The 26,175-nt window shown below is 40.4% G+C and overlaps 1 protein-coding gene across 9 annotated transcripts in view; it reads right to left on the bottom strand.

Annotated features, from left to right (window-relative positions):
• LOC307018832 (neural cell adhesion molecule 1-like) overlaps positions 1-26,175 on the bottom strand; it is a 320,994-nt gene that overhangs the window by 230,937 nt on the left and 63,882 nt on the right. The window lies entirely within an intron of this gene.

Genomic DNA, 26,175 nt, shown 5'->3' with positions numbered 1-26,175 from the left:
AGATGAGATCCAAAATACATGTAAACTAATTCACTTTTCACAGATACATTTTCTATGACCAAACATGGAGAAGCAGCCTCAACCCAGTGACAGACGTTCAAGGGTAAACACACAGAGCTGCTCTGCAGAGTAAACAGGCATGTTATGCAGCAGCTGAAGCTCGAGGAAACGCAGAATCTTTTTTTTTTATCAATACATAAAAACACCTGCTCTCCACTTTCACAGTCAACTAATGGCATTTCACAGTTGAGACGAATAGATGAACACATTCAGGTGGGGTATAGATTTCTCCTTTCTGCTGAGAATGTTGCAGGGGAAGGTAAAGTGGGAGTCCTTTGAACACCGTAAACTCCCACAGAACCGCAGGATGAAGCGACGGGGCACGGCGCAGTGTAAGGCTGAACCCACGGGGGAAATGATCTCTCTGAACATGTGTAACGACGTTTAGAGGGAGATTGGGTACAAAGAAAATAACCTGGTTCCTCAGTCCACCCTCATATTCATGATACGTTCAACGGACATTGTGTGCTTTGAAGGGCAATGCTCAGGTTGTGTATTAGTTGGGTTTGTTTCTTCTGTTACCAGTGCTGTTCTCAGAAAAGCTACAGGAAATTACAAGAAGGGCCAAATGAAAAAGTTGTCTTACCTTGATACGACGGAACACAAAAGCCATTGGAGGTCGCCATATAGGAGAAAGAGAGAAAAGGAACATTCATAAATTAGGTTACATCTTTACATACCCATAGATTACACTGACAGAGGTTTATACTCAGGTTGGCAGCAATGTTATTTCTGCTCAACGGCACTTCAAGTGCTAACTGAGTAAATGCTTTGCAAGAGGGTGATTCACACAGTCCTTCACTTTACTTGTGTTTTAGCAGACAAGTTTCTTAGCCAAAAGATAAGAATAGTACTTAGCAAGAAGTACGAATTAATTTCGAAAAAAAAAAAACCCATGTGTTGATTGTATCAATTCCGAATAAATGCTTCTGACAAGTGTGTGCCAGGAACAAACAAAGCAACAGCGGCCCAATAATTGTGTCTCAGGAAGAAAAATGAGAATCAGGAACACCATTTGATTGTCTTACTCCATGTAGTGTGTCATGGTGGAAAACAACCTATTATACTTCGAGCTACCCTAACGGAAAGAATAGAATACCTAAGGGGCTTTTTACCCCCCTTTGCTGGTTCCTTAAGTCACATATGGATTTGTAAGGCTAACCTAATGTCAGAAAGCAACCCTTTCATACGGGCTGTATAGTCCACGTTGAGAAGAGGGTAAATTGGAAATGGACTGTATACATCCAGTCTTACAAGTCATCATTCACAACCCATTCATACAGATCAATACGCCATTCACTAAAGGAACACACCGAAGGCCATTGGAAGCACCCCGGGGTTAAGTATATTGCCCGAGAACAAATCGACATGTTGACTTCAACTTTAGGCCGACATGAGTCATATATGTTGGTGATATAGAACTTGGTATTTCTTATAATGGAAACCCACTGTTCCTACACCAAAATAAATCAAAAAGAAAATCCATATTTTTCAGTACCAGAAATGAAACAGATTAAAATTGGTTAAAAGATAAAAACATAATAAACTCTTATTGGAACAATCATGAAAATTAAATGTTTGGAATAGAAAACAATAACCATAAAAATGTGAAATTAAGTTCATTAGATAGATAGGAAAGATGGGTACACAAAACTTTACTAAAGACCCTCCGGTTAGATGTAAACATGTATCTAGGTATGAGAATTAATGATGCATTGGGTATCTGGTAACTATATTTGTATAACAAGTGTTCTAAATATCGTTAAAAAACAAAACAAGTAACACAAATAACCACGATGATGACGGAGTGCTCCTGGTTTTAATGAAGTGTGGCGCTGCTCGCTGGTGTTTACTAGCTACTGATTTCCTTTAGCCTTTGGCTGCCATGCTGGCCCGAATCATTCATCACTATTAGGCGAAGCATGAGAGCGGCCGTAGCTCATACAACACTTCACACCCAGAGACAAGCATGGCTGAGTTCCTTCACTATGGGCTCTATGTTATGCTACATCCACTGTCATTTTTCCACACTTGAGCCCATTAGCTACAAATCACATACATTTCACATTCCTGCTGAGCATTTCCCAAAGCACACTTTGAGATTTGTCGGATTGATTTCTTTCCTTCGAGGCAGCTTTCCTGAGTTTTATTTCATCGATAAAATTCAACTTGCAGGGATATATCTTACTTATTGTTACAAGGTACAGCATTCATCATGTGGTAAAGTAGCAGCGGCCATTATGGAAACTCTTCATGTCAGGAATGGGAACCTGAAGTTACTCCAGTGCAATATTTTGAGTGAAAGAAACCATTCTTATTTTAATAATTTCTGTAGAGAATGGTATTATTTTTGGTTGCCTTATTTTTATGTACTTTTACATGATTCTATTTAACTATTTAAAAATAAATATTCAACTGAAAAGTCCTTCACTGTGAAAGGAAACTTTTTCTCCAAAGCAGTTTTTTAACATTGTGTAAATTGATTGGAATGTGAGTCAGCAGGAAATGCTAAGCATCAAGCTCCCTAAAAGCACTAAATGCAGCTTAATAAATTAAAATGGGTCCACTTACACTGAAAATTAAACTGGTGGATGTGTCACAAAGCATTCAAATGGCTCCACTTTGCCAGCAACAAAACATTGTAAAGCAGCGGTTCACCAATAAATCTTTGGAGCAATTTGCATCTGTCAGCCTTCTTCTATCCCTGACGGTGGAGCGTCTTTCAGACTCGTCATAAATCAGAAGGGGTCTGGTTAATGAAAAGGAAGGACGTAATATGCAAATGTGTCATTTAGACTTTCCAATGCACAAGAAAAGAAAAAAAGGTGACACTCAGAAAAGAGATTTTTCTGCAAGTCTGGATTTGAATATGTGAGGATGGGGAAGGGGGTTTGATGGATGGATAAGATAACGGAGGTCAACACTTAACAGCAAGGGAGCAATACTTACTTTTAACGTTATCATCAAGATATTTACTTGAATGCGTTATGCACCGAACCTGTGACCTTTCCATGTGTCATGGAAAAACAACACCTTTTTGTATGGATAGATATAGCGGTTAAACAAAACCAAAGTGTCATGTTCGCCACAAATATAAAAATTGATATTCAAAAACTATTCCAGAGTGTTTATTAATGGAGGAAAACTAATGTTTGTGTTCGACAGCTGGCGTTAAATTGCCTGGACTTATTTTTGCGGATTGATATGACTGCACATAGCCCCGTTGATTCTCCTTAGTAACGGTCTGTTCTCCTTAGCAACCGTCTGTTCTCCTTAGCAACAGTCTATTAGCGTGAATAACAAACCTCTGAAATGTCCAAATTAACCAATCGTGCATTCAACTAAGCCGTGTAATAACGATAAATAATACATTGAACAAATAAGCTTAGGGTAAAAATTAGTTTTCTTCCAAATAAGATAATCTAAATTAACTAGAGTTTCATTTATACTGTACTGACTATATATGTTGATCATAACAGACTAAATAAGAAGTACCATAACCAAGCATACAGTATTTCCAAACATGGTTACAAAGAGCTGCGAGATGAAAAGTACAAATCCAGTACAATAACACTGTGCTTTAATAAATAGAGGACTTACTGAACTCATCCACTGCTCAGCAAACAGGAGTTAACGTTATTTATTTGGGGATTATCATAATAACAAAGAAAATTAACATAAAATAATGACTCAATAAGCTTTATAGTCTTCTCAACAGTTCAGTGACGATAAGCATTATTAAGTGTGTAATACATCTGCCACAAAGAACAACTAAATCCCGGTCCCTTTTAAGTCCTAATCAGCAAAATTCAGAGCAATGTGTTGAGTCATCACATTTAGGGCAAGGGAGGTTTTGAACAAAAGCCTCAAGTGTGGAACATGATGTAAAGTCTTATAACCCAGAGGGGCTCACACAGGCTGTAATATGTATAGAACTCCACAATGAAAAGGACAAAACATACCAAGGAAAAAATCATGGGGATCCATTAGTCCTCAGCTTAGCGTTGGAGGTGTCATTGTTTCGTTCAGATCAAAGGGGAATGAAGTGTGCAGCAAGTGTCATGATCAAGTTATGAGATAAGGGAAGTTGATATAGAGAAAATGGTCAAAAGGATTCATACCCTGAGAACAATGAATATTCAAATAAGTTCTAAAGAAATGTAACAAATGTTTTTACCCTGTAATTGACCAAAGTGTTGTCAAACTCAATTTCATCGCGGGCCACATCATGGTTGCACTCAAAGGGCCGGTTGTGATTTTAAGACTAAATATAAAATAATCTATTATAATAAATAATTTCCTGTGCATTGGATTATTATCGGATAGGGTAATAACTTCATAATTAACTACGTCTGAAAGCAGAAGTCCAGGGCAAATAATTGCAAGTCTCTTCAGTGAGCATGTCACAAAACAAGATGCATTGTGGGACATGTAGTTTATGGGCAACGTGCTCCTGTAAAGTGGCATGTAACCGTATAATAAACTTATTATAGGCTTTGCATGCGGGCCACATGAAATGAAGTTGCGGGCCGGATTTGGCCCCCGGGCCTTGGGTTTGACACCCCTGTGTTAGACTAAGGAACATCTTGACCAAATGGACACACAATTTTTTTTTTTAAAGAGGCTCTTTTCTGCTTTCTGTGGTGTTCCCTTTCCTGTAGTGTGTTATACACGTTTTAGTGCATGTGCATGGTCTGCAAAGGTTATTTGATTCGAATGGCTAGTGCTCCAATGCATTGTGGGTGATAGGCTAAGGGGCGGGACATCTCTAAGCGGTTGACCAATCACAACAGGGCCACACTAATATGAACCTGATAATGAGCAGAATATGTCCTCTTTAAGGGTCACTAAAATCAAATGGGTGTTTCCTCTGGAGATAATGAATATCCATATCAAATTAAATCTAGTCAGTTTATTGTTAAGATTTCTTATTCTGGAGAAACAGACTGAGTGACTCACTATTAATGGGACGGATATGTTCATGTTTGAAAAGAGAATACATCTAGATTTGAAAACAAGACGGACATCTCATCACAACTGGAGTTCAGATAGAAACAGAAACATCAGACATTGTAATTACAAAAGCAGGAGTTGCTGCTGGTTCTGCTTGGAGCTCCCATGCAAAGCAACGTTGTCTTTATTCAGGATGGATTTAAGGTTATCTGCTTCATCTGTAGTTTTTGCTCTGAGGAATGCAAAACTGAAACCATTTAATATCCTCCCAATGTGGCGGGTGTTGCACATATTGTGGAGAATGATGGGGACTTTGAAGTAGGTTATTGATTTTGCCTAATACCTCCCGTGAATGTCAGAGGGGTTACGGGGGATTGTGGTGTATGAAGTGTTCAGTGGTCTCACACACACACACACACACACACACACACACACACACACACACACACACACACACACACACACACACACACACACACACACACACACACACACACACACACACACACACACACACACACACACACACACACACACACACACACACACACACACACACACACACACACACACACACACACACACACACACACACACACACACACACACGTTGTTTAGCATGCTTGCTGGCTGACTCTGCTCTGTGTGGTCGGTCCTGGAGGGAAACTCTCCCCCGTGGATTTTGGGGAATTAGAATAGGAATGTAGAGCTCGGTAGCTCAGGTTCAACGGTTCAATATCTTCCTTTTAACATCAAAGTTACCCCTGATGTTCAGAATGTAATACTTAAGATATAAACCTGCACTTTCTGCCGGAGTATAGAACAGATTTGGGGGCCGTTTGAGTCTAACAATGTACGAAAAACAACTCCTAAGGCACATCGTGGGTATTGAGCTGCAGCTTTAGCTTCTTCTAAAAAGTATGTTGTCTTTTCATTGTTTTGGTCGCAATCACTATGGATAATGTTAAGAATGTTAACAGCGAAGATAATGGGATTTGTTTAAAAGAAGTGGCTTAGATACACAAAAATACAGAACTTTTTAAACATTAAAGCATTCAAATGTCATAGTAGAGATACAAAATACAAATATGAAACCGAAAAAGAGCAGATGACGTCCCCTTTGATATACTGTATAAGTCTACTCATTTTAAACTGTATCTGCACCGTCCACTTTGCCTTAAGCATATAAGATTCCCTGCAGTGGGGAAAATACAATATTTATGATCTGTATCTGAAATCTAGATTATTTTGAACTTAAATATAGTAAAAATATGATCTGAGCATAGACATGCCATAAAGTGGTATCACAGTAGACGATTACTTTATATGTAATGGCAACCTGAATGTTATCACAGTGTCTGCAGGAGAAATGTTGAACCATAAAAGGCTACGTATCATATCATATATATGTGAATAATATATTGCAATGTACTTTTGCAGATGAGTCATTTGCACATGTCTCTCCAAACACAAGTTGAGGGTTAAAATGTCTGCAGGATGGAAACACCTGCAGCTCATGTGCCTCGACCTGTGCACATTCCCCACATGATCTGCAGGATTATGAGGAGGTCAGGTGCCTCTGCATATCTGTTCACTTCTGATGTACTTTAATGAGATGAATCTCTCCGTTTGCATAACCTTAAATCAGGTTCATCCCATCAGAAAATCCAAGCAGGGGCCAGGACTTCTGATTCACCTTTAGTTGATGTAGCTGAAGTTCTGTTTTTATCAGTATATGCTTCACCACAATGGAACATGGTAGATGTAATGCAGGTAAAGATTTCCGTGCACATGTCTATTTAATAAAATAATCCATAAATGACAGCAGTGAAATAATAACGTCATCCAAATGAAGTGTAATATATCACAATAATGATTTTACGTTTACGGTAATGCAATAACATAATATGGTGTCCATAACATTATCAATAATACAGCAGGGGGAGAAGGTTCATAAATCAGAATGTAATGAAAGAGTTTGTTTTTCTTGTTTCTTGTTTTGCAGCTCGTAAAACAGAACACATTTTTTAAATGTTATAAATTCTGTAACAATAATTTTGTAAAATGACAATGTTATATATACTCTTGTAACCATTAACTACCACTCTTTTACATGTTCAATGACTTTAATAATGCTGCTACTTAGTTGTGTACCTTAGATTTAAGTGTATTTGATTTAGATTTAAAAAATTTTTTTTAAATGTATCTGACCAAAAGGGAAAAAAGACTTTGAGTTCTGAGATAAAAATCTGAATTCTGACTTTTTTTTCCGAATTTGGACTACGACCTCAGACCTACAAATAAATTCACATTTGGTTGGATCTCACAAAAGAATCCTCTTCTGTAACTTCTTTATTCCAAATGTTAGCCTTTAAGTTTGCCTATTTATCTGCAATAATCTACATTTCCCGCTGTGGGTCGAACAAAGGTTCCTGATTTCTTTAAAGAAGCATAGTAATTGACTTTATTTTTCGGTGAGTTTCCCTTTCTAGAACCTCCTTACTGTATTCATGCAGGGAACGATGTGCAGAATAGAGACGGCCTGTTCCCACTGTAGTTGGCAGTTCAGTCATGCAGCCTCATCAGTCATGCGGTCTCCTGTGCCAACTTAATCACCCATTAACCAGGGAGAAGTGAACTGTGGACAAACAGCATCAATTCCACAGAGTGGGCAGGATGAATCCCAACGCCACGACCTACCCATCCAGAACCGCCCTGTCAGAGCAGACGGATCAACGGCGTCTCAGAGACAAGACGACGTGTTGATGGCTTGTGGTAAACAGTCCGGGCTCAGCATGCTGAAATATTGCAACTGACAAGAAATTCTTATTTTGCCTGGTGCCCGTTCTTGTTCACATTTGGAAACCCTCCGGAGACCCGAGCTAATCCTCGGGCAGATGCTGGTCGGACATGCTAATGGGAATCTCGTGGTTGGCAAAGTATAGATGTTGAAAGTATCTATTAGTTCTGCTGGGTTATCAGTCTTTAGTAAGGCTCTTGGCCCACAATGAGCGAATCAGCAAAAGACATACTGGATTCAAAGCAATAAAGTGGTGCAGAAAGAATTCCTAAAACCAGGGAACGAGTCAGCATTTTACAATTTTCGGTCCCCTGATCTCAAAGTCAACGTTTTGTGAACGCGTTTATGGTAAGAGGCCTGAAATAAGGTCTGTGATAATGGCAAACTGAAGAGATTATCAACGTATTGTTCTACAACATAAAATATGACAGTATCTGGTCAATGTCCAAATGTTCCATGCAATCATCAAAATGGCGGTTGTTAACAAGTGAGAGAATAAATATACCATATGTCATCACGCTGATACAAGTCCTTTATGCAATATACCAAAATCCAATGGAAAAATGTTGACTCCCTGTTCAGCCTAGAAAGAAATAGGCCATCACTTCTGACTCTATAAAGTGAATCACCAGAATTAAGTGAGTGGTAGTTTTAAAGTAGAAACAACGTATTGGACTTAATGCTTGTCAAACATTTTAATGGAACCGTATATCTCTACTACCTCCATTGTGTATTCAATACATATGTACTACTGTTCCAACTGTATGCACCTTAGCTTTTCACATTTGTCACATTTATATACTTATATTATACAAATACATTTCTCTGCACTTTCCTGCTTCTTGTTAGATCTTTACCGCATGTCATTGTCCCAGTACTCATTGTGCAAGTTGAATCCAATCTAATCATCTCAAACCTGCAGCAGTATCACTGATTGAAATGCCACAGACCTACTGATATTTGCACACATTAGCATCTGGTTTGTGAGCAGACACTGGCGTTAAGTGCTTCCTGCCTACAGTGAGTGACACATGGAAACTTACGGGTTGGTTAACACAGATCTGCCGGGTGTAATGTTCTGTGTACTGAATAGCACTTTCCCTTGCTCTCAGTCGTTGTGGTGAGTTAGGTTTGGGAGCTGTCTGGCCCATGGCTGTAAAAAAGAAACTCATATTGATCCCCTCATCTGTTTCCTGGGTAAAACGGCAAATAGAGCTTTTATTTTCTGCCTGTTGGCTGGCTCAAGGCTCAGTCACACAATCATTTGCAAAGGGGAACTTTTGGAAGGAAATCAAATTGTTCTGATGCAATTGTTCGACTCCTCTAAACTCTGACATGCAAATTTGTTCTGATGAACAACTGAACAAGTCCAAAATGGGCTCCCATATTAGTTCTGGTGCAGCATCCAAGTGTATATGAACTCGCTTTGCCAAGTGAGGAGCATCGCCAGTCGAGCTTGCTTCTCTGATTCATTTTCCATTACAAAACCACAGATTGATAACATACGCCACTGCAGGAACATCAAGACTACCAAGAATAAAGTAACACCTATTGTGTGAAGACATTCAAACAAATGTTGCCGTGCCATTTCAATTCCAATACCAAAACAAACAGAAATGAAAACCTTCTGTCCTCCAGTGTCATATGAATAACATGTTAAGGGCCGGACACACCAAGCCGAAATCGTCCGTTTTCGTTAGTCGGACGACGAAGCGTGCCCTGTCGCCCAAACTCAATTTGGTGTGTCCCGCACCGTCAGCCGTGACACGCCTTATTTGGCCTTTCATGGCCGACGCATGGCCACAGGCAGTCGGACAAAGAAATCACTCTGATTGGCTGTTCAGCTAGCGAATCAGTGCATGAGAAGCGAAACGGTTGCTTGAGAATGTCTTCCACAAGCAATGGCTGATAGCTCCAGTACCGCACGAAACATGTTTTCGATGGAACGCACACGCTATTTGTTGTTTGTATACATAACGCACTCTGTCTTCCGGCTGTTGCCTCTTTTGAATGATGAATACACACTACCGCCGCCTGCTGGTAAGGAGAGTTATTGCCACTCACGCATGCGCAGTTCGTACGTGCTCGGCTGAAGTCTTTGCGGTGTGTTCCAGTGCGACACATGGCCAAGACCCAGGAGAACACGGCGACGCAACAGTCGGCGTCAGCGAGTTCTCCGGTGACTGCTTGGTGTGTCAGGGCCTTTAGGGTTGTAACAATACACCAAATGTTGACTCGATACCTAAAGAGTGGTGCAGTGATGACGTGTTTTTGTACGCCAACCAGGAAGTTAGCATTGCTAAGGGTTCCCAGGACAATAACCAATTGGATTTTCCCATTGGATTTCGGGAACATCTCTTACTGTAGGCCTGTTTTAACCACAGACCACATTTCAGGCTTTTACCAACACACGCATTCAACAAACCTTCGAGGGAACCAAATGTGGTAAAATGCTAAGAGGTTTTTCCAGGTTTTAGGACTCATTTCTATAACAAGTTGTCTATCATGATACTCGATACTCAAATGATACTATCAATAATCAATAGACTCAAAAACAGTACAATACATTTGAATAGTTTTGTACACATGAGCTCAAACTGATCATCTATAGTTATATTCTTAAGAATTAATGTTATAAATAGAATTGCCCTTATTTCCCATTGTCAAAGAGTAGTTCAAAAACCCATGATGCTATCAATAAGGCAATTGAACCTAATGTCAGTCCAGCAGCCTATTTTAACAAAAACATTTAAAAAAGTACTAATATTTTAGTTTACAGTGTAACACTATAACTACTTACTTGTCTTGTCTTCATTTGGGCTCGTCTTTACGTCCTTTTGCTTCAACACATACTTGATGGAAAGGTCACTGAACGCCCAATTAGTGACGACTTTTACAATTACGATTGTTGATGTCCGTTAACAATAGCTCCAGCGGGCCAGGGGATAACTTAATCCGAAATTCAGCAAGGGGTATTGAGGAATAGGTCATCCATCAGTGGAACAAATTCCCCCGGGTAGCAGGAAGTACCTCAGGAGTAGTTAGGCTCTTAATCATGTATGTCGAATGTACTACAGACAGACTATGGGTAAACACAGCCGGAACAGGCGGTAATCAAGCGTGAGAGTGTATTTACCTCCTGAGTATTACACAAAAGGAGAAACAAAAATAACAAGATGTGATTCCCATTTCAAACATGGCTGTGAACAATTTGGTGTAGGCTCTGCCATCCTTGTGTGGATTCCCTTCAGCACCTGCTAAAGCAAGATAAACCTCAAAGCCACTTAGGTTCACAATCCTATGGAGGATGAAGGCAATGATGTATTTGTACTACAAAGCACAGAATGAAACTTTAAGCACAGTAAACCACGGAAGAATTTGAGGCTCACTGACAAGAAGAAATACAATATTTTCTTGGAGTTGTAGATGCACCACTGGCACGTGTGTAGCAGTTGGACGTTCTAGATATTCGATGTTGGCTGTTGGAGTGTTGATTTGGGACCAGGGCCTAAAATGCCTCGAGTTCCTCCCTGCTTAAAGGTCTCCGAGTTGAATCATGATCACATCCGTGCATTTTGTACTCCACTATGAAATCAATCAAATATTTTCTCTACTGTGTTTGGCCTCTACGTTTACCCCCCGAAGACATTCAGGCGGACAAGCCCAGTACTCCCCAACACACATGGATGCTCTCCAGCTTCAACTGTCAGAAATAATGAGTCCAACGGATTTGCCACGGCCAGTTTTTTAAGAATTTCATCCTAGAAATCATATTAAAGCCCAAAAATAGCTACTTTTAAGGGGTGGGGGATGATGATGAGTCCCTGGGCTAACACATGTTCACTTAGTCACACAACCAAGTTATCTATTGTGGCAGTCCACCAACCCCAGGACCAGGCTGCCCTTCCCCCAAGACACAGATGAGGATTTGACATCCATTCTGTGCGGGCTATACATGTTCAGTGATGTGATATAAAGCCACATAGTTCCACTGACAATTAACGAGGCTGTTGGTTTGGATGGCGGTGGAGGGTAGTGGCCCAATTGTGAGCAAACTGAACTTTGAAAATATTGTGTTTGCCAAGGATCAGAGAATGGTTATTATTGTTCACATTTGTTCTAGGAGAAATACATGTTTCGTTTCAGTCAAAGAGTTCAAACAATGTTCCAACAGAAAGAAGAATCAGAATAAACGTAATGTTCTGAATAATTATCTCATGATCCTTCAGATTGACCTTTAGACCTCTTGGTGTTTCAGGGTCAAACTCAAATGATAGCCTCAATGGTTCGTTTTTGTAAACCATGGTAAGAGCAAGAGGGAATCAAATAAAGTATATTTCATCATAAATCCATAGTATATCCAACCTCTACATTGGTCACAGCTTTTCTTCAGTGTTGCCCAAATTGTTGATTTCTCTACAGAGCGTTATGATTTCCAACAAGTGCTGATATGAAAACCGAACGTTTGGTATGTCAGGTGCATTTCCCATGATTCCAGAGTACATGATTGTAAAAAAAAAACGAGTGAGACTTGTACACCAATTTAAACAAGCCCAGGAATGTGCCTCTGTGTGAAAAAAGACATTATCAACATGATTAACTTGGGGGTCAAACGGTTGCTGCTAAATGTACCGTGGGTCAAAGGTGAGTGACAATTGGGCCCATTGTCTCGCCTCTGAAATGACCAAGGCTTCTATTGTACCACTTTCCCAGAGATGGTTGGCGCCCTTCGGCTCCGTAGGTTTCCAAACTGACCTCCAAACAACCTCTCATCCTGCGGGGCTTTTACATGGGCGCCTGTTAATGCCATGCCAACTGCACAGAAGTGAAAGAGACATGTTTCAGAGCATGGGAAGCTCCCACATGCTGTTTGACAACACTGTCAGGGAAAATGTGTCAGGACAACGAGGTTAAGTGTGACAAGTGCTATCGGCCATGGGAACTTTGTTCGCTTCTCGGGTGTCTTGATTTGTTATTGTTTCATATCGCCTTGAAGAGGGGGAACACTTTGAACGCCCGCCTCGGGGAGTCTCCTCTAACAGAAAGCTCTCCTCAGAAGTTGACATGGAGATTACGGTTTCAGTGCTGGGACTTGGTCTTAACATCTATTTCATAACTAAACAGTTTAAGATAACACACACAGCAGAAAGCGCAGATTTCCAACATGAATAATTCAACAGGCAGGCTACAAATATTACAGTTTCCTAAAAGATTTCCAGATGGAACCAGTGATCCAGTGCGTCAGGAATGAGCAACTGTGGAAGTATTTTCTGCAATCAAGTGAAGAAATCTTTATATTCTGCTCTAAAATCCCAATTAGATGCTGTGTGGCGAACACATATATTCCAGATGACACTCTGGGACTGTTACTCCGTCTAGACAGAGGTTAGGAAGTAACCAATAACCCTGAGAGAGCTTCCACAGGAACCAGAACCGACCCCTCTGCCTGCGACTTTTTCCATCCATTATTTGTTCCCTTTTCTTTGTCTTGCCCGACTTCTTAACGTACCAATATTCAGTCTGGCCTGCATGTGGGCAAATGAAAGGCTTGAGAAATCCTGCACCACCATGAATAGTTTATCAGTCAAATAGTCTGTGTGCTCCAAACAAATCAGGAGAGGTCAAAAGGGCGATTCGGCACATGGAAGAACGCTTAGCCTGCTCTGATGTTTACCCAGCTCGTTGACTTTCACGCTGAAAAGTACGGTTTCCTCTTTATGTCAACAATGTCGCTTATCAGAAAACCCTTTGGTTGGAAAATCTAATTTGGAGCAGAGTGGGAAAATAAATTGGGAAATCACTACCCGTAGGATCTGTTGTAAACAGTCAAGAGTTTATAAACTTCCTGACTAGCTTGTTCAACTTTGACCTACTTGTACTCGCACTCAGTTTTACCTTCTAATAAAGTGGTCTGGAGAATCTGGAGGACTGTTTACGACTTTGTCTGATCGTCTGGATGTTTCTTGCCTTGTTGGACATCTTTGAAGCAATATACAACTTGTAGATATTGCGAAAAAACACAAAATATAACTCTAGTAGTAGTAAATCTAAATAACCGGTGTGGTTACATCACAGTCTGTCAGAGTAATAGATAGGGACGAATGGCGTCCAGGCATGGCTGATCAGATGACCACACTACACTGTTATGCACATGGAAATTGGCTACAAGCACGCTGTATAATGTTAACCCCCCCCCCCCCCCTCAACTCCCAGAAGAGTCTACAGGTCTAGTGGAGCAGACATATTTAATTTCTATTGTGTCATCTGTTTAAGTCTTCCCGCTATGAGTTATCTCTGGAGCTTCCACCCCCAGGACTCAGTCATGCACAATATAAAAACCCACCTCTGTTTGTGTCTGGTGTGCAAAATGACACATTTGCAGATTCTCTTAAGTGTACACAGCTGCAAAGATGTGGAGGAAGGGGAAGGAGAGGGGGGGGGGGGGTAAGGAAAAATGCTAAATATCTTAGCGAATGATACCCTATACTAGGAAAGCAAATGGGAGTCTCTGGATTTTAATGGCGACCACGGCTGTAGGAGTGTGGGTTCGTCGTGAGCAGACGGTGACTAAAGTGTCTACATCAAAGCCAGGGGTTTTGATCAAGACGAGATCGAAGCAAGAGTGGTCACAGCTGGTTTCTGTACCAGAGAGCTGTCGGGGGCCGCGGTACAGAAGCAGAGCAACGGCATTTTTTTTATTCTGAACGCTGGAGATTATTGGTGGATTTTGCCCTCCAGCTGCTCTTTCAATATACATGGACGTCATTACAATGTGCATAATCAAGCGTTCCTCACAACAACAACAAAAGGCTGGGGGGGGGGGGGGGGGGGGGGGGGGGGGGGGGGTATTTAAATAGGTGTTTGTTCATTTGTTCTGCTAAGGCTAGTGATACAGTTTGGTAGGCTTTTGTAGTCTGATAAAACACGTCACAACCTCCACTCCTATCATACTACGTCACTTGTAATTAAAGCTTAATTGAAAGTAGAAGCTAAAGTGTAATTTGTCCAGGAGGTCAATGAGTTTGAGGAGAATCTAACTTTAAAGTGTCCCGGTTGAAGAAGAGTTGAAAAACAAGTTCAATACCTAACAGATGTCGGTGTGCTGTTTGCTATTTCAGGAGCAAGTCAGCTCCATCAATGTGGCGACACCTCACAACACTCACGTACACACAGAGAAGACGCGTACAAGGTATCTGGCTGGAACTGTATTGGTAATGTAGGCTCTTGGCCCGTGATATTAAACAAAATAATTAAGTGAATTTTTCATTTCGTTTAGTTCGCTGAAATAAGCACACCGCGGCTGGGGTATTAATAAACACTTCTCTCTGTTATGTTCATAATATCTGTCTTTGTAAAACATTATTAGGTGTACTTTAATCAATAAAAGGACATTCAGAAACGGGGGAAAAGTCCCGTGTTCAGTGGGATTATTTACACTCTAGGATCAACAGTTAAAGAAACAAATAGATGGTGGTTTTAATCTTTCCTGGGCTACAAAGTGAAGGATTCTCATGCACTGAAGTTACATTATTGATTTCTACAGATTTTTTTTTTATTGTGCATCAATTTCTACAATCTACCATTGGGATGTTTGCAGAGGGGGAGCAAACAGGTGAAAGAAGTAGCAGCAGTTGCAATCAGACGGCTTTAAACAAGCAAGAACTTTATCAGGTTGTAAGACTCAGGATCTCAGAAGCAAAGGAACATACACTGTGGCGTGTTATTTACCGAGCATCACATCCAAGCAAAGAGAAACACCATTAGTTGCAATATTAAGAATTCCCAATTAGTGTATTTGTAGGAGTCAAAATGCTTAATTATCCTGAGTTGAGTATTTCTTTTATTATCAGTATTTGTTTAGGTGTGTGTGTGTGTGTGTGTGTGTGTGTGTGTGTGTGTGTGTGTGTGTGTGTGTGTGTGTGTGTGTGTGTGTGTGTTTCACAGTAGCTTGAAACTGCTGAGTTGATTATTTCTTTTTTTAATCAGTATTTGTTTAGGTTTGCACATGTTTGTATTTGCTTATGACGCCCGGTGTGTGTGTGTGTGTGTGTGTGTGTGTGTGTGTGTGTGTGTGTGTGTGTGTGTGTGTGTGTGTGTGTGTGTGTGTGTGTGTGTGTGTGTGTGTGTGTGTGTGTGTGTGTGTCACAGGGTAATTTAAGTTGCCCATGCACCTGCTGATCATTCCTTTTGTTTGTTACAGAGATTGGGAAATTATAGGAAGCCTTAAATTTTGTTGAACCAGCAGAATATTTGGCTTTTCTCCCCATCACGCATTTTGTAGCTCATAATATCGCAGCTTAACTTACAATAAATGGAATTATAGTCAACTTTTGACTATGGCTTGTTTATATGGATGCACTGTGTCAGACAGATATCTGCACTAGCATACACTTGTTTGTAGATAGTTCACACAACAGCATACGTTGATAACTCTTCAAATGTGTAACGGACAACATGTGCTTGGTTAACTCTGGTCTTAGTACTGATTATGGTCAAACCCCTTTTAGACCTGTCCTTGACCTCGGCCAGAAGAATGCTCTCTTCCCTCCAGCAATAAGTGAGGAGGGTCATAAATCCATTCGCGGGGGGGGGGGGGGCACCCGATCCATTCCCTCCATCTCAGGTTCATATGCTCCTTAAGGGGCCCACGTGGGGATATAAATTAGAGGGATGTCTTTGCCCATAAAGCAGCCTCTTAAAGGAGAGTGTGGTGGAGGCAGCTGGCCCTCTTTGTTACAAACCGGTAACCATATATGGAGCCCGGTTCCTCAGGCAAACAAAATAGGGATTATATCCGTGCCTTCGGGATAAATCTCCGCTTTGGTGGGGAGTGAAAGCAAAGACAGCACATGAATCCATGTTAAACTAATTTACGGTGATCCTTGGCCATGTTGTGTGTACCTCCAAATGGCAGGAAGCATTTTAGACCATTATATAACATATATGGCAATTGCTCAGATGGCCCTTTAATTCGGTTATGGCGGCAGCTGAAAAAGGTTTTTCCCTCCTCCGACGTGGGTTAGGTTTCCAGCGGTAAGAGCAAATGTGTCTAGCAGCTGGTAGCATATGGACTCAGCTTGTGTAGGATGGGAGCACAAAGACGCCAGCAGTGCACAGCTGTCTAGACAAAAGGCAGGAGAGTCTTGGAGGGAAAAGCCAATGATGTTAAGCTGGACACCGGGAAGGAGGAAGAATGGCCGGTGTGAGGGTGTAGAGTAACTAAGTAGATTTACTCGAGAACTGTAAGAACAATTGATGCTACTGTGCACTTCTATTCCACTACAGTTCAGAGGTAAATGGTGTACTTTATATATCTATTATTCTGAAATGGACCAATCTGCACAATCACTACTTTTACTGTCGCTACTTTCACTATATTTTGATGAGAATACTTTTATACTTTTACTTGAGGAACATTTTGAATGCAGGACTTTTACTGTAACAGAGTATTCCTACACTCTGGTACTTCTACTTTTACTCAAGTACAATATCTGAGTACTTCTACTTTTACTAAAGTACAAGATCTGAGTACTTCTACTTTTACTCAAGTACAAGACCTGAGTACTTCTACTTTTACTCAAGTACAAGATCTGAGTACTTCTACTTTTACTGAAGCACAAGATCTGAGTACTTCTACTTTAACTAAAGTACAAGATCTGAGTACTTCTACTTTTACTCAAGTACTAGATCTGAGTACTTCTACTTTTACTAAGTACAAGATCTGAGTACTTCTACTTTTACTCAAGTACTAGATCTGAGTACTTCTACTTTTACTAAGTACAAGATCTGAGTACTTCTACTTTTACTCAAATACAATATCTGAGTACTTCTACTTTTACTAAGTACAAGATCTGAGTACTTCTACTTTTACTCAAGTACAAGATCTGAGTACTTCTACTTTCACTCAAGTACAAGATCTGAGTACTTCTACTTTTACTCAAGTACAAGATCTGAGTACTTCTACTTTTACTCAAGTACAAGATCTGAGTACTTCTACTTTTACTCAAGTACTAGATCTGAGTACTTCTACTTTTACTAAGTACAAGATCTGAGTACTTCTACTTTTACTCAAATACAATATCTGAGTACTTCTACTTTTACTAAGTACAAGATCTGAGTACTTCTACTTTTACTAAGTACAAGATCTGAGTATTTCTACTTTTACTCAAATACAAGATCTGAATACTTCTACTTTTACTCAAGTACAAGATTTGAGTACTTCTACTTTTACTCAAGTACAAGACCTGAGTACTTCTACTTTTACTCAAGTACAAGATCTGAGTACTTCTACTTTTACTCAAGTACAAGACCTGAGTACTTCTACTTTTACTCAAGTACAAGATCTGAGTACTTCTACTTTTACTCAAGTACAAGATTTGAGTACTTCTACTTTTACTCAAGTACAAGACCTGAGTACTTCTACTTTTACTCAAGTACAAGATCTGAGTACTTCTACTTTCACTCAGGTACACGATCTGAGTACTTCTACTTTTACTCAAGTACAATATCTGAGTACTTCTACTTTTACTCAAGTACAAGACATGAGTACTTCTACTTTTACTCAAATACAAGATCTGAGTACTTCTACTTTTACTCAAGTACAAGCTCTGAGTACTTCTACTTTTACTCAAGTACAAGATCTGAGTATTTCTACTTTTACTCAGGTACAATAACTGAGTACTTCTAGTTTTACTCAAGTACACGATCTGAGTACTTCTACTTTTCCTAGATGATCTGAGTACTTCTACTTTTCCTAGATGATCTGAGTACTTCTACTTTTACTCAAGTACAAGATCTGAGTACTTCTACTTTTACTAAGTACAAGATCTGAGTACTTCTACTTTTACTCAAGTACAAGACCTGAGTACTTCTAATTTTCCTAGATGATCTGAGTACTTCTCCCCCCCCCCGGTGTTGAGCTGCCGTCCTGAAGGAAAGTTCAATAAACACCTCACTGAGTTTTCTGGATTTGTTTCCAAGGGTTAAAACTGTAACTTTACTCCTGACAGATGTTTCCAGGTTGCCGGCTGTGCGGGGGGGCTGAAGTCTGGATGAGGATGGAGAGGTGCAGCTCGCCTGTGTGAATAACAACACCACACATAAAAGGGAATAGCAAAACACTAGCCTGGCTACTAAGCATGTAACCCCAAAAACAGCCCCCCCCCCCCCCCCCCCCCCAGCAGTGAACTGGAGCTGGAGCCATGTTCTCTGTTGAGAGGAGAAAATAATGAGATGGGAATAGAACAAAGGTTCGGATCTATTTTTGCAGAGGCAGAATACGATCAGTGTTATAGCCTCGACTGCGAGATTAAAATGTTAAAATTAAGATTTTTGTAATAGACAGCGAGGTGATCAATAGATATTGTGATTGCTGCCTTTCCAATTCAAGTTGAAAGCCAGAGAGTTTATTCTGATGTAGAACAAACGATAAGATATACTTTATTTATCCCAAATTGGGAATTGTTTTCGTTTCAGTAGCATGCTCAAACAAAGGCATTGCACATCCTTTTGAAAAATGAACAAACTCGAAAGTAAAAACATATCCAAAAAGTTACAGCTAACCCAATTTAAAAGTAGGATAGTATTTACATTAAGTGTGCAAGGAATAGCATATCAAGTAAATATAAATATCAAATGCCCAGTGTGTAAAAAACTCATTTATCTGCATCACCATTTTGATCCTGTTAGCTACAGACTTTAAGTGCTTTTCATTTAGTTTCACGAGGCAAAGGGAAACGTAAAGACTCAGTGCATGCAGTCGATATAAAAGGAATGAGATGTAACATTAGCGCAGCAGCTACGTACACAAGAGTGCACTCTGAAGTGGAGAAGGCATCCAGCCTTTATCTCATTAGCGCAGAAATGCTAGCGATAACAAAACATTTACCTGTGTCTAAAACAGAGTATTAGAATAATAGCCCAGGAGCGGGTCTTTTCCGAGTTCTCACAGTTTCTCTCATTAGGTTTAATTACTTACTTTCCCACAGCTGAAGGGGGAATCATTACCGAAATCATAATCTAAATTTGGGCTGGCGAAAATGAGTATTGTCAGCTAATTTTGTTTTAGCTGTCCTCTGGGCTCCGGAGTCATTCTCGGTGTTTATCCTGTGCCCATCAGCCCCCAGCCGCTGAGAGCTGAAACACAGCCGAGGTTCCTCCGCTTTGTTCTCCGAGCCAAGTGGCGGAAAGGAAAAGACTCTAATCATCTGCTTGTCTTCGTTAGTGTGGAAGAGGAGAGATCTTATTCCCTCTTCAAGTGCGACGATATTAAGGCAATCTCCCTGACATGTTCTGCAGACGGTCACTGAACAGAAACCGCAGGAACTTTTGAAAGTGTCTTCAGAGTCGAATAATCCTGCAGCTCTTTGATGCAGACAGATGATTGAAGGCAGAGGATTGCCGGTTAAATCAATGCAGTTTGTTTAAGCAAAAGGGTCATTTTTAATATGCTGTCGTGATGAATAGATGATGTTTTGTTGGCAAGGCTGCAAACCCCAGCTACTTGATTTATGAAACAATCCATCACGCTGAGATTACTTTTCTAAAAATGCTCACTTTAAAAGCAGCAGCCGGCACTCTAAATGCTATCAGCCTCTACTGAAGCTCCCAGGATGATAAGTAATATTTAATTAAGATGAATAAAAAGGTTGTTTAAGCTAGTTTTATTCAAGAAGGGTGCTACTTTGTGCCATCAGGCTGCACAATCAAGGGCTAAACCCGTTAATAGTATCCAGGACTGTACATCTGCACACTTATGTAAATGTACCGTGATATCTTGTTTCACCAGTTACTCCATCACTTTAAATTGCAATGTTTGTATTATTATCTTTATTTTATTTGTATTATATTGTACCTTGTGTGAGTCCCGTTTCTCGCTCTGAACCTGTTGCTGCTATAAAAGACTGAATTTCCCCACGGGGATAAATAAAGTTCCATCTTATCTTATCTTACAACATGGCTTCATGGGAAGAAGCCTACAGTATCGGCCTTTAAAATCATGACTTACTGTATCACAGTGTATCTGCAAATCCACCACCGAGATCCTTCACCTAGTTTATATTAGGGATGTCCCGATCACCATTTTTTGCTCCCGATCCGATTCCGATCATTTGATTTTGACAATTTGCCGATACCGATTTTTCCCGATCCGATCTTTATGCAATGCATTAAGAGAAAAAAGCATTCAAGTTGTCCCTTAAGGTTATTTTTTTTAATTTAAATTGGATATTCTATCCAACATGGATATAGCTTCTTTCTTTCACAGCAGCATTGGATCAGTTCAGTTGTGCAGCATTGGATCAAAACAAAATAAAGCTTTCAGTACTCGTTAGCTTACTGCTACAATTAGACACTGCGCCCACTCTGTTGCCAGATTTGAGAGAAATAAGCAACCAGAAAACAAGCCCCAAAGAAGCAACACATACATGATGTTGTGTAATTTGAAACTGAGCCACAGCTATAAATACACTTGCCTTCCAGACAAATGAATAATAACCTAGAGCTTCTGAGAGATGGTGAAACACTCGCTCTGTTTCCTCAAAATATGGAATTGTAGTTTTAAAGGGGACGGTGTTTACTGAATTGAAACTGAATGCTGTATTTCCAATTGAAAGTCAAATCATCATTCATTTTGCGGAGAGAAACGTTGATCTTAATTCTTTTCTTTGTTAAATTGATATGGAGTCTGTTATGTCTGCTATTCCAACTCCAAATGACTTGTTTTGAAGTTTGGATTGATTTCACTTTCCGCCATGTTTTGATGGGGGGATGAAACCCTCTGTGAACACACAGCACACAGGCCTCTGCTTTTAACCCATCCTAGAACCAGGAGTCTAGTACTAGGAGCAGTGGGCAGCTATTGTACAGCGCACGGGGAGCAATGGGGGAAGTGGGGTGTCAGGTGCCTTGCTCAAGGGCACCAAGGCAGGGCAGGAGGTGAACTGGGACCTCTCCAAGTAGCAGTCCACACTCCATATTTTAGGTCTGGTCGGGGACTTCAACCGGTGACCCTACAGCTCCCAGTCCAAGATCCTACTGACTGAGCCACTGCTACTTGCGTCAGAAAATTCACTTTTTTATCAAAGTCAAGGAAAAATCGTTTTGTGGATTGGTGCAAAAGCATTCCTGTGAAACTCCCGCCATTTCTGACACGGAGCTATCATGTTAGACACAATATGGAATCATCATACAATGTGAAAGCAATGCACGGGTGATTGAAGACCATAGTAATCATTCAAACTGATCTGTAAAGACGCCTGTTTTCTTTTAACACATAGCCCTGAACGTTCTCCATTCAAACACAATTTCAATCAGCCATCTAATGAAAGTTGTTTTTCCTTTAATGTGATTGATGGTCCGTGACGGGTCTTTGGATCTTTGAGCACTTTTTCCGAGCTTGAAGTCACTTTTTAACCTTTCCACACAAACACCTCCACATGAGTTCAGGTGCAATCGGCGCCCGGGGATCCGCTGTCACGACCGGCATCGAGCATTTTTCCCCATCTGTCAAGATCAATGACCGTAAAGACTCTCGAAAACAAGGACCTGAGACATCAATGGAGTTCTCGAGTGTATGTGACGCCAAGCAGACTTTAAAACTTGTTCTGTACTTTGTTGGGAGTATTTCTGCATAGCCTCAAGATTTCTTTAGACATTTCTTCTAGGATGAACCGATGAGTGAAAAAGCCTGAATGAAAGTGCTGAGAACCAGTCACCAGATCTCACGCAATTCAGAAACTATAGGAGATATCGAAACGATGCGACATCACCACCATGATCATCAAACCATGGGATCAGATAAAGTCAGGCTTCATACACTTTTTCACCAATGATTTTCAAGGACTTTTCCATGACTTCTCCATGACCTTTAGCTAATTTTCAATGACTTCTCCATGACCTTTACCTAATTTTCAATGACTTCTCCATGACCTTTACCTAATTTTCCATGACCTAAGAAATTACTCTTTCTCAGCGGTACCACTGAATTTGGTTTATTTTAACATGGAACAGGAAAATAAGGTCTGCATATGAAACATGTTGTGCCTATCTAAAACAAAACCAATAATTGGCTTACTAGCTTCTAGCAACTAAAATCTCTCAGCAGCTAAACACCTCGTCAGTTAAATGCCATTTAACGTTTCATTACTATACGATACAGCAGGGCTATTCAATTAGTTTGGAATGGGGGCCGGTTGATGAAAATGATCCAAAGCAAGGGGCCGGGAAAAAGATGGCTTGAAATATGAGCAATCATATTAAGAGCTTCAGATACGGTAAATAGTGGAGTGCGTATATTTTGTTTAATTCAATCAAACAACATAGGCCCAAGGCCTTTATAGTTCTAAATGGCAAGTTCAGAACTCAGTAGGCCTACATGTGAAGCTAATTTAACAATCAACATCATATAATTTGATTTAATTTAGGCGAAATGATCTAATCATTCACGCAGAGATGCAATCAATGACAGGAGTTGTCACTACAGTAGCTAGTAGGTGGGTTCGAAACCCGAGCCCGCCAAAGTTTTCAGGCAATGCCTTCGACTAGATTACTTTTTAACATTATTCTCAAAGGGCCAGTAAATATCACCCCGGGGCCGGGTTTGGCCCGCGGGCCGCCAATTGAATAGCCCTGCGATACAGTATTTAATATCATTATAGTATTACTCATTTGGCGATTAGCTCAAATATAAATTATATTTGAGGCAACTTTAGTTACATTTCCATGACTTTTCCAAAACTTTGGGAAAAACATTGTTTTCCATAACCTTTCCAGGGCCTGGAATTTGCATTTTGAATTTCCATGACTTTTCCAGGTTTTTAATGACCGTAAGAACCCTGTGAAGTACCTTTTTAATGCATAAAACGTCTAAAAAAAAAAAAGAATAAAAGGCTTTCAGTGGCTCTGCGAATAAGGCGCCTTGAAGAGGAATTAATACGACCATCCCTCCATAAACCAGACCAGCATGACCTCATTTCAAGGCCATCTTACTCTCAAATGTCCTGGTGCACACCACAGACTTCTGTGGAAGGAGTCAGTGAGCTACCACTGCAGAAAGGTATTCCAGATATTAAAGAGGAAGCCGTCAAAGAAGCACCAACAGAGGTTTACTATAGATTCCCCTTCACCTCAATGTGCATGTTCCTTTTCCAGGAAAGCCTTATACGTCTTAAAGCTAATGTTTAAGAGAGGACGTCACTGTCTGCCTTTCAGAGACATTTGCAGCCAGTGGCAGACAAATTAAATTTCAGCATGAGGGTAACTGGCTCTTTCTTCCTCGCTCTACTTGACTGCTCTACACGAAGCTCTGATTACCTGCCATCTGTTCTTATGGCGGCAGCGATTTGGACTGAACATTATCATCATAATTACGTTTTAACTGAATCCATGGCATTAGCTCTAATAAGCTGAGATGCCTCGCCATTGGCCGTCTCTTGACAGCTAATAAATAGATCTGAACGCCTTCCTTCGGAAATCCAACGAATGCAGAAACCCAACTGTGCTCGTCAGACTGCTGATGCTCAAACGCCCAGAGCCGATGACAGTGAGTCAGAAAATGGGACACAATTTGTGAATGGGAAAATAATGCCCATCAATTATGCATAGGACCGAGTGCCGTTTTCACAAACATTCGGAAAATACTCAGAGCGTTTTGACGGCTCAGGGACTTTCTTCCGAAAAGATAGGCATGATGGTTTCTCTGAGACTCTTTAATAATATGATATATTCCCTCAATATGGATGAGTTCGATTCATGAATATTTACAGTACACAACCTGTATACTGTAGATATAGAGAAAATGAAACGCCAAGAGAGAACAATACTCTCAGAAGAAGGTGCAAAGAAATGATTTGCCGCTCAGCTCTGGGTTTCGGCAACAGCATCCTCCGAGCACTTCCTCCATCCACACTCCATGCCCGTTAATGGGATGGAAAGTGTCGGGTGACGCAGAGGCTGAGCGAGAGACGGAGGGAGAGGTAGAGCCTCCTTAATGGCTGAAAGCCAATAAACACATAAATAAACATTATAGCAGCAGATAGTTTTACGGGGGCAGGTGGTGAAAGGCTGGTTAAGTGGCACGGAAAGCTAGTAAAACGCCAAGAGTCCAGTCTTTAATCAAGTTTGGGTGGGGCTCTCAGCAGAGATCTGATTAGACGCAGACACCAGGCTCTCTGTGATCAATGTGGGTGTGACTGGGTGCTCTAACGTTGCCTCTATCTGACCCCACCCCCCGCTTCCTACATCCCATCACTCTCAGAGGCGCAAGATGGCAGCCGAGCAGCTTCTCGAACACATGGATCTCCAACCGTTAGCCGTGAAGCACCAGATGGCACAGGCTATCAGCATTATGCTGCCAGACTCTACTCATCAGTTAGCTGAGAGCTCATTGGATCATATTGCTGGCCTCCTAGAAAGACAAGGTACATTTAAATAGTGTGCATTTAAAAAAGAGGAATAGTTTCGGGGAAAATTAAAAGGTACCATGGGGTAGGGCTGCTCGATTATGGCAAAAATCATAATCTTGAATATTTGGGTCAATAATTGATATCACGATTATTAAAAACAATTACTTTGAAAACATCCATTTATTTAAAAAAAAAAAGTGAACATTATGTTTTTAACAGTTGATTACCCTGAACTGTAAGTAAGTATAATTCAACTGAAAAACCAATTAAAAAAAATAAAAAATAAAAATCAAATAAATAATCGTTTTATTTCAATTATTTAGTTTTCATGATCGTTGCAAGCTAAAATCGTAATTGCGATTAAAATACGATTAATTGAGCAGCCCTACCATGGGGTCAGATTATAGTTTTCCAAAGTGGGGTTCGTTTAGCATGAAACACTTGAAATAACTAAAGGACAAGTTAAACAAGAAAGTAGAAAGTGAGCAATGATTGAGAGTCAGAGCTAAACAGTTCAGATGTGCATCTCACACTGCACTGTCACTTCATGTACCCTTTGTTATTCATGTTTACTGTCTTTGCTTTTAAATGCCTTTTTATAATATGTTTCTTAATGTTCTTAATATTTTTCATTTGTGTAAAGCACTTGTGTTGAAAGGTGCTGTATAAATAAACTTGCCTTGCCTTCCATAGAGATATACAGATGAAGTTTTTCTTGAGTTACAATTTGTCCTAAGAACATGTCGAACTAGTGACGAACAGGAAAAGAGCTTTAAGATAAGAAAGAAACATGAAGTTCTGTCAGATAATAAACACGCAGATAACACTTTGATTACTCATCTCAAGAATTCAGATTAAATCCACGAGAGAGCTGACCCAGTGAGAAGCCTGTGTTGTGAAAGAGCAGCACAAAATACACACGGCACAAGAAAAGGGCTTACATGATAAGCAGTGCTAATT

The sequence above is a fragment of the Notothenia rossii genome, assembly GCF_949606895.1.
Source record: "Notothenia rossii genome assembly, chromosome: 9".
Lineage (NCBI taxonomy): Eukaryota > Metazoa > Chordata > Actinopteri > Perciformes > Nototheniidae > Notothenia > Notothenia rossii.
The sequence above is the reverse complement of the archived record's forward strand: the minus strand, read 5'-3'. Positions and strand labels throughout refer to the sequence as shown.